This window comes from Cydia pomonella, chromosome 9 (assembly GCF_033807575.1).
Source record: "Cydia pomonella isolate Wapato2018A chromosome 9, ilCydPomo1, whole genome shotgun sequence".
Taxonomy (NCBI): Eukaryota; Metazoa; Arthropoda; class Insecta; order Lepidoptera; family Tortricidae; genus Cydia; species Cydia pomonella.
In genome coordinates this window covers 12,138,134-12,144,896 of record NC_084711.1, presented here as the reverse complement: position 1 = coordinate 12,144,896, position 6,763 = coordinate 12,138,134, and the positions used below count along the sequence as shown (strand labels likewise).

The 6,763-nt window shown below is 36.3% G+C and overlaps 1 long non-coding RNA gene across 1 annotated transcript; it reads left to right on the top strand.

Annotated features, from left to right (window-relative positions):
• The first annotated feature begins 1,490 nt into the window (after positions 1 to 1,490).
• On the top strand, positions 1,491 to 6,484 carry LOC133521394 (uncharacterized). Its single transcript, XR_009799897.1, has 2 exons — positions 1,491 to 5,769; positions 5,950 to 6,484. It is a non-coding gene; the product is annotated as an uncharacterized LOC133521394 (long non-coding RNA).
• The last annotated feature ends 279 nt before the right edge of the window (positions 6,485 to 6,763 follow it).

Here is a 6,763-nt window from a genome sequence, read left to right as displayed (position 1 = left end):
TAGTTAATTGCGCGTGGTTCAAACAAAATGCATGTCAAGTATAAAAAAACAATGTCATGTAACATAAACCCAAAATAAAGAACATGATCTCTAATGTTCGCTGCTCGACACAGAAACATTGAAGCAATGTGTTTGAATGTTATTTTCCATCTCGTTCATCTATTGGGCAAGCGAGCACGCGACGGCGCGGGCGCCCCGAGCTCTTGTGCCAGAATTTTGATTGATATTTTTTGTCAGTTAACTCGGCCACAATAAGATGACAGCGGCAACAAGAGCAGTGCAAAATAGACGACGTAACTGAAAGTATCAAGGTTAGCTGTTGGCGGCAGTCGAAACTCGGCTAACAGTAACAGTACCTACACCCACGGCGAGAGCCGCAAAAAGTGCACCGGGTGACGCTGCTGACGATCGGCTTTGTGCACCCGCCATTCAAATTAATTAGGTATATCTGCCATGAATGGAAGCTTCTGTGTAACATTCATATAATGATATTGAATCTATAGACGCTTACCAGAAGACTGGCTCATTCATTTATGGATGCAAAATAAAACAAATCAAATATCATTAACTGAGTGTCAATCTTGTCATTCGCTGTTGAAGATGAGAGATGGAGATTCAATTAACAGCTGCCAATTGATCCCATTTGTATGTAAATTGGTCTGCACGTTATTTATGTAATTAATATTCCATACCGGATATAGAGAGATGTGTCAAGACGAACGTCAACCGTGGCAGCGGGCAGCACAGCAGCAAAGTGCCGGCGTTAGCTGCGTTAGCTTTCTCGGCCTCATTCTTCGCTGACCGTAAGTCGGAAGGCGCCATGTTCTCATAGTCGACAAACCGATGTATCTATGTCGATTGCTTGTAGGCGGCCTTGAGCGCCAGCCATTAATTTGTGTGCAGAGCCGCCAACGGGGTCCCGTTATAGTGAGTGCCTGAATCTCGGGCCCACTCACCGATATTAGCACAACTCTAATAGACTGCGTACGGGACATTCGCTAATCACATCCCCAATAGATGTATCCGCTATCAAAGCAATTTTCGAGCTTGAGAGGATTTCAAATCGGGATTACTTATAAGTGGCAAATTACGAGTAGGTACGCCCGCCCGAGCTTTTATCAATTACGACTAATATTATTCTAATAATCAATCTCGGGTGCAGCGTGTAAAACTGCTAGAAATGTTCCGTAAGCATTTAGTATGCAAAACGAGTAGAAACCTACACCATAAAGTGTTCTTTACAGTTTTGCAAAAGTCTTGCTAGTATCGCAGTGCTATTACGGTTCTCACGCTCGTCATAAGCTGGCACGGGGCGCCTGCCGGTGACAGCGGGGCATCGGAGTCAGGATAATTTGCACTCATTTATTATTTTATGCGTTCAAACACTTCAAACCTTCAGAATATGTAATTACTTTTTTTCTGTTCCTGTTGTTTTATCCAGTTGTAAACTTCAAGTTTTAATCGTCGTTTGATCTTTGGATAAACAAGGTGGTGGTGCTTTATCGTCATAAACTTTGTTTAATAATAGTACATTACGATACAAGTGCGAAAAACAGGAAATTCGATACGAGTGGCGATAAAACACGAATAAAGGGAGTGTTTTAATCGTAAGGAGTTGCGAATCGCCTATTCGCACATGTATCGCACAACGTTTTACAGTACATATGGACTTTAAAATTTTCGACATAGTTACAATACCTATACAATACAATACTCTTTATTGAACACCTCACATAGTTGACAATAAATGTACAGAAACAAAGACAATTTGATAGAGGTAACAACAGGCGGTCTTATCGCTTAAGAGCGATCCCTTCCAGACAACCTTTGGGTATCGGAGACAATAAAATTAGAATATACGGTCGGTGGCACAAAGAAATTCAACAAAATAATAATAATAATTAAAAGTCCAGTAGAATATAACCAAACAACACAAGACATTAATATGAATAATAGAACATTACGATACAAGTGCGAAAAATAGGAAATTCGAAACGAGTGGCGATAAATTAAAACACGACCGAAGGGAGTGTTTTAAATCGACACGAGTTGCGAAATACCTATTCGCACATGTATCGTACAATGTTTTACAGTACATATGGCCCTTTACATGTTCGACACAATAACGTAATATGCTAATTTTCACACTAGTGCTGTAAAGTAGCACCATATGTACTGTAAACATACTTAAATACGTCTTCTATATAGTTATTTAATATGCTAATTATCGCACTAGTGCGTAACAGTATGTCGAAAATTTTAAGGGTCATATATACTGTAAAACGATGAACGATACATATGCGAATAGCTAATTCGCAACTCGTGTTGATTTAAAACACTGCCTTCGGTCGTGTTTTAATTTATCGCCACTCGTTACGAATTTTCTATTTTTCGCACTTGTATTGTAAATAACTATTTTATACCGAGTACATATCGATCATAGTTGACATGCTTACTCGTAAACATACCCTTGAGTACTATCTGTTAGAGGATAAATAACTTCAATACTTATGCTTATCAAGAAATCTGATAAATTATATACATATTCATAAAACAATTAAAAAATCTTCAATAGTATTCGGAAAAAATATTTCAAAAATATATACCTAAAGACAAAAGGAATACTAAGTATCACCTTAAAAAACATTTGCCTATCTTTTTGGCATGGTTTAATCATTTAGAGTCGAACACGTCATAGTGGGCCCTGATGCGGTAGCATCGATCAAAATCAAAGTTAGTAAAAAGCACACTATCGCTATGCGTAGTTTAGACTGGCTAGTCGTGTCAGTTTACGCGCGAGCGCTGTCTGCATGTGTGACCAGAATTTATTTATACCTCGAATAGCTTACAGTGAGATTGAGCTCTTTGCCTGGGAAAATCTGAGAAATTTTACGCGGAACATTTAGAAAATACAAATTAAGTATCTAGTCGAGGAGTTCGACATACCTATTTAACACATCTTAAAGCCAGATTACAATTCCGTCTACTTAAGTTCATTTTCAAGTGAAATTATCAAGTTTATGTCAAGGTAGGTTGAAAACGCTATAATTTATAAAGAAATATTGTATATATAACAGATGTTCATAATAAGTAAAAGCCCAGTCTGTAATTCTGTATTACCAGGTCGTTGGTTTACAAACATGTTCCGCGTGTGATCGTGCATATTACGAGTATGTGCCACAAATTTGATAACACGTAAGCGGAATCCAGAGCGTTGTTGCAAATTTCCTTTTCGTTTAGCAGGGTGAGAATTCAACCTAGAGTCATTTTTACGGTCAAACTAACCTAAATTCTCCAAGAATACTTACTATAAACTGTATCCATAAGTTGAAGAAAACGTGAAACAAATAAAGGGTTAAAATATTATTTTAAATGTTAGGGTTTATAGAGTTTATAAGGCCAGATAATATAAGTTTAAGTATAAGTTGGGCTGTTAGAGCTTTTAATAAGAAGTATGATTTTGTGCATAAATAAATCTGCCACGAGCCTACCGTTTTGTTCAACTCTTTTTATTTGTTAAATATGTACTTCAATTGGCCCTTGATCTGTTTAATTAAATTTGTTCGCTTTAATTCGCCCAATCAATGTTTACATTTACGTTATGTCTACATCTGCCATTATATGTTAAAATAAAGAATCGTAACGATTATTTAATAATAAGAATTTTGGCTTTAGAAATCTTTAGATCTATGTCAACCATTGGTCTCTTCATCAAGACGATTTTAACGGTTAGCAACTCAATTGAGTTCAATAAAAAGATGTTATGACCACCTCCCGGTTTAAGCATCAGACAACTTAATTTAGCTTATCAATCAATAGCTCAGTCACAAAAAACTTGATCGTCAATTTCATAAATAGAAAACATTACGTTACTGAAATTGTAACTTTTTGGTGAATACCTATCTAAAATTATAGTACAACTAGTACTAGTAGTGTAGTAGTAGTGGTATTAGTTAGTGTAGTACTTTAATGTAAAAGAAAAAACCGGCCAAGAGCATGTCTGGCCACGCTCAGTGTAGGGTTCCGTAGTTACTCTTCCGTCACAATAAGCTAAACTGGAGCTTAAAGTATAGTAAATTGTTAACCAAGGGATGAAACGGTACCTTTCACCTGAGTTAAACAAATAGGCAAATTTGCATAATCAGTACCTAATTAAAATAAGTCTTTTTACTATAAAGGGAAAACTTTTTGCGATAACTCAAAAACAGCTAAACTGATCATGTCCGCTATAGTTTTCATTTAATCTCTTTCTTAAGCTCTACTTCCACGATTTTTTTCATATTTTTTGGACCTATGGTTCAAAAGTTAGAGGGGGGGGACACATATTTTTTTCTTTCGGAGCGATTATCTCCGAATATATTCACTTTATCAAAAAATGTTTCTTGAAAACCCCTATTAGTTTTGAAAGACCTTTCCAACGATACCCCACACTCTAGGGTTGAAGCCAAAAAAAAATTTCACCCCCGCTTTACGTGTAGGGGAGGTACCCTAAAAAAATTAAATTTTTAGATTTTATTGTACGACTTTGTCGGCTTTATTGATTTATATATCCATGCCAAATTTCAGCTTTCTAGCACTAACGACCACGGAGCAAAGCCTCGGACAGACAGACAGACAGACAGACAGACAGACAGACGGACATGGCGAAACTATAAGGGTTCCGTTTTATGCCATTTGGCTACGGAACCCTAAAAAATCATCGAATATTTCAATTGGGCTCATGTTACAGGACCTACCTCTTATAAATAGCCTAGTATATTTTATAACAAGTAGATCTTGAGAGCTTAACTGCAGTAAATCAATTTAGCAACACGATACAAGGCGTGAGTCTCATCACGTGTCACATCGGCATCGCCATGGCTCACCCACTATTTCATTGTGTATAGATTTCTAGATCATTTTTTGCATCACACACGTCAAAGCTTTATTTGAGCTGATTTGACCGTACGGATTGGAATCATGTCGGACACTTTCACTTACTGTACTGATCGCTTTGGGTGGTAAACCAATTAGCAGTAATAGAAAATGCGTTCAAAATTAATAATTACACTTCTTTATTTCACTGTATCTAATGGTTATTGATGAGATAGGATGTAGTTTGTTTCTGAATTAGAATCCATTCAATCCAAAAAGGTGTGCCTTGAAGGTAGATTTTGCGAATGTATTTTTTTTTAATGGAGGTCGCAAATTTATTTTACACTAAAATGGTTCCCTGCCGTTTTCAGTATTTTAGTAATCTAATCGGTGTAGGTAATTGCTTTATTTACCTACTTTATTTATTACACGGTTTCAGATCTAAGAAATAGGTAAGTACCTATCGTAAACATTTTGCCAAATCAGTAACAAAATTCAAGTAGTATGTACGTACACAATTCTATATTTTGACTGTATAATTATTACCGTTAATTAATGGCCGGCTTTGTGATTACAAAGGCAGGATGGTCTCACGGATCTGGGTCTCGAAGACTCGCCACTCATTGCTATTGTCGATGCGGCGTTGCCTCGCTCCTTCTTAAAATTACTTGCATACCGTATTTATTTAGAATACGTTTATCGAGCTGGATTCGCATTGCACATGACCTAAATCAATTTAATTACATTACGACACATGTTGCTGTTTTCCGATGTTATCTACTCGTTGAATTATAAGCATCAGTCATTCGTGTTATCAAGCCGAGGTGGAAATATATTTACGTGCAGTTCACGGACTAAATAAATAAAATAAATAATAAGAGTGAAGATTTCAGTAAATGTGTCGTCGCATGTGCGGTATGTATATCCAGTATGTATTAAGAACAGAATTAGATTATAATTTGTTTCTTTGTATTTAGTTTAACTTAAGTTCTACAATTTAATTAATATACCTACTGATTTAGCATAGCATATTCTTGTAAAAAGTTTTAAGCATTTTGGATTCAATGTTCAACACCATACAAATATGTGGATTAGGTTACAGAAAGTGCTGGAATTTAAGAAAAGTGCACATGTGCACCAAATTCTGGGAGAATTCAAGGAATGGTGTGACAGTTCCAACACGTCGTCACCGTATAACACTGTCAATGTGTCAATGTGACAGTTTGAGGTTGTCGGATAGCGCGGGCCGCGCGGCCGGCGCGTCGCGAGCATCGCGACGTGATCCCGGCGCGCCGCCATCGACACCCGTGAGACGTGCCTCTATTGTTGCCTCCTGCAGATAATTAGTTAGCTGTTACTGTACTTTATATCTAAGCGATTGGTTCAGTCGACAATGTAAGCGCTACATATGTTTAAATTGGATTAAAAAAGCAAATTTAGTATTTGGTGGATGAAATCAGGACGGATGGCCAAGAATGTAATAAAGAATATGTATATTGTATATGATGATTATATTGATTATCTATTATTAAAGTGGTAAGTAAGTAATATGTAATAAGTAAATATTCTTTATTGTGCATCATATAGTTAAAAACACACAGAAAATGAAATACAATTAAAAGCTAAGCAACAGGCGGTATTATTGCTAAGAAGCGATCTCTTTCAGACATCCTTTGAGTAGCAGGAAACTATGATATTACAATATTGAACGGGTAATTCAACAACCTGTAGACGCAAACAATTCCCCCAACTCCCTAGGGAGTTATAGCTTTTTTTTTAAATTATGTCACTAATTCATACAACCTAAGTACCGTAAATGAGTTTTACTTTTAAAATACTGACGTTTATAATTTAATATTTTTCTTTATGTTTCAAAATATTTAATTTTATTAATTTAATAGCCCATTAT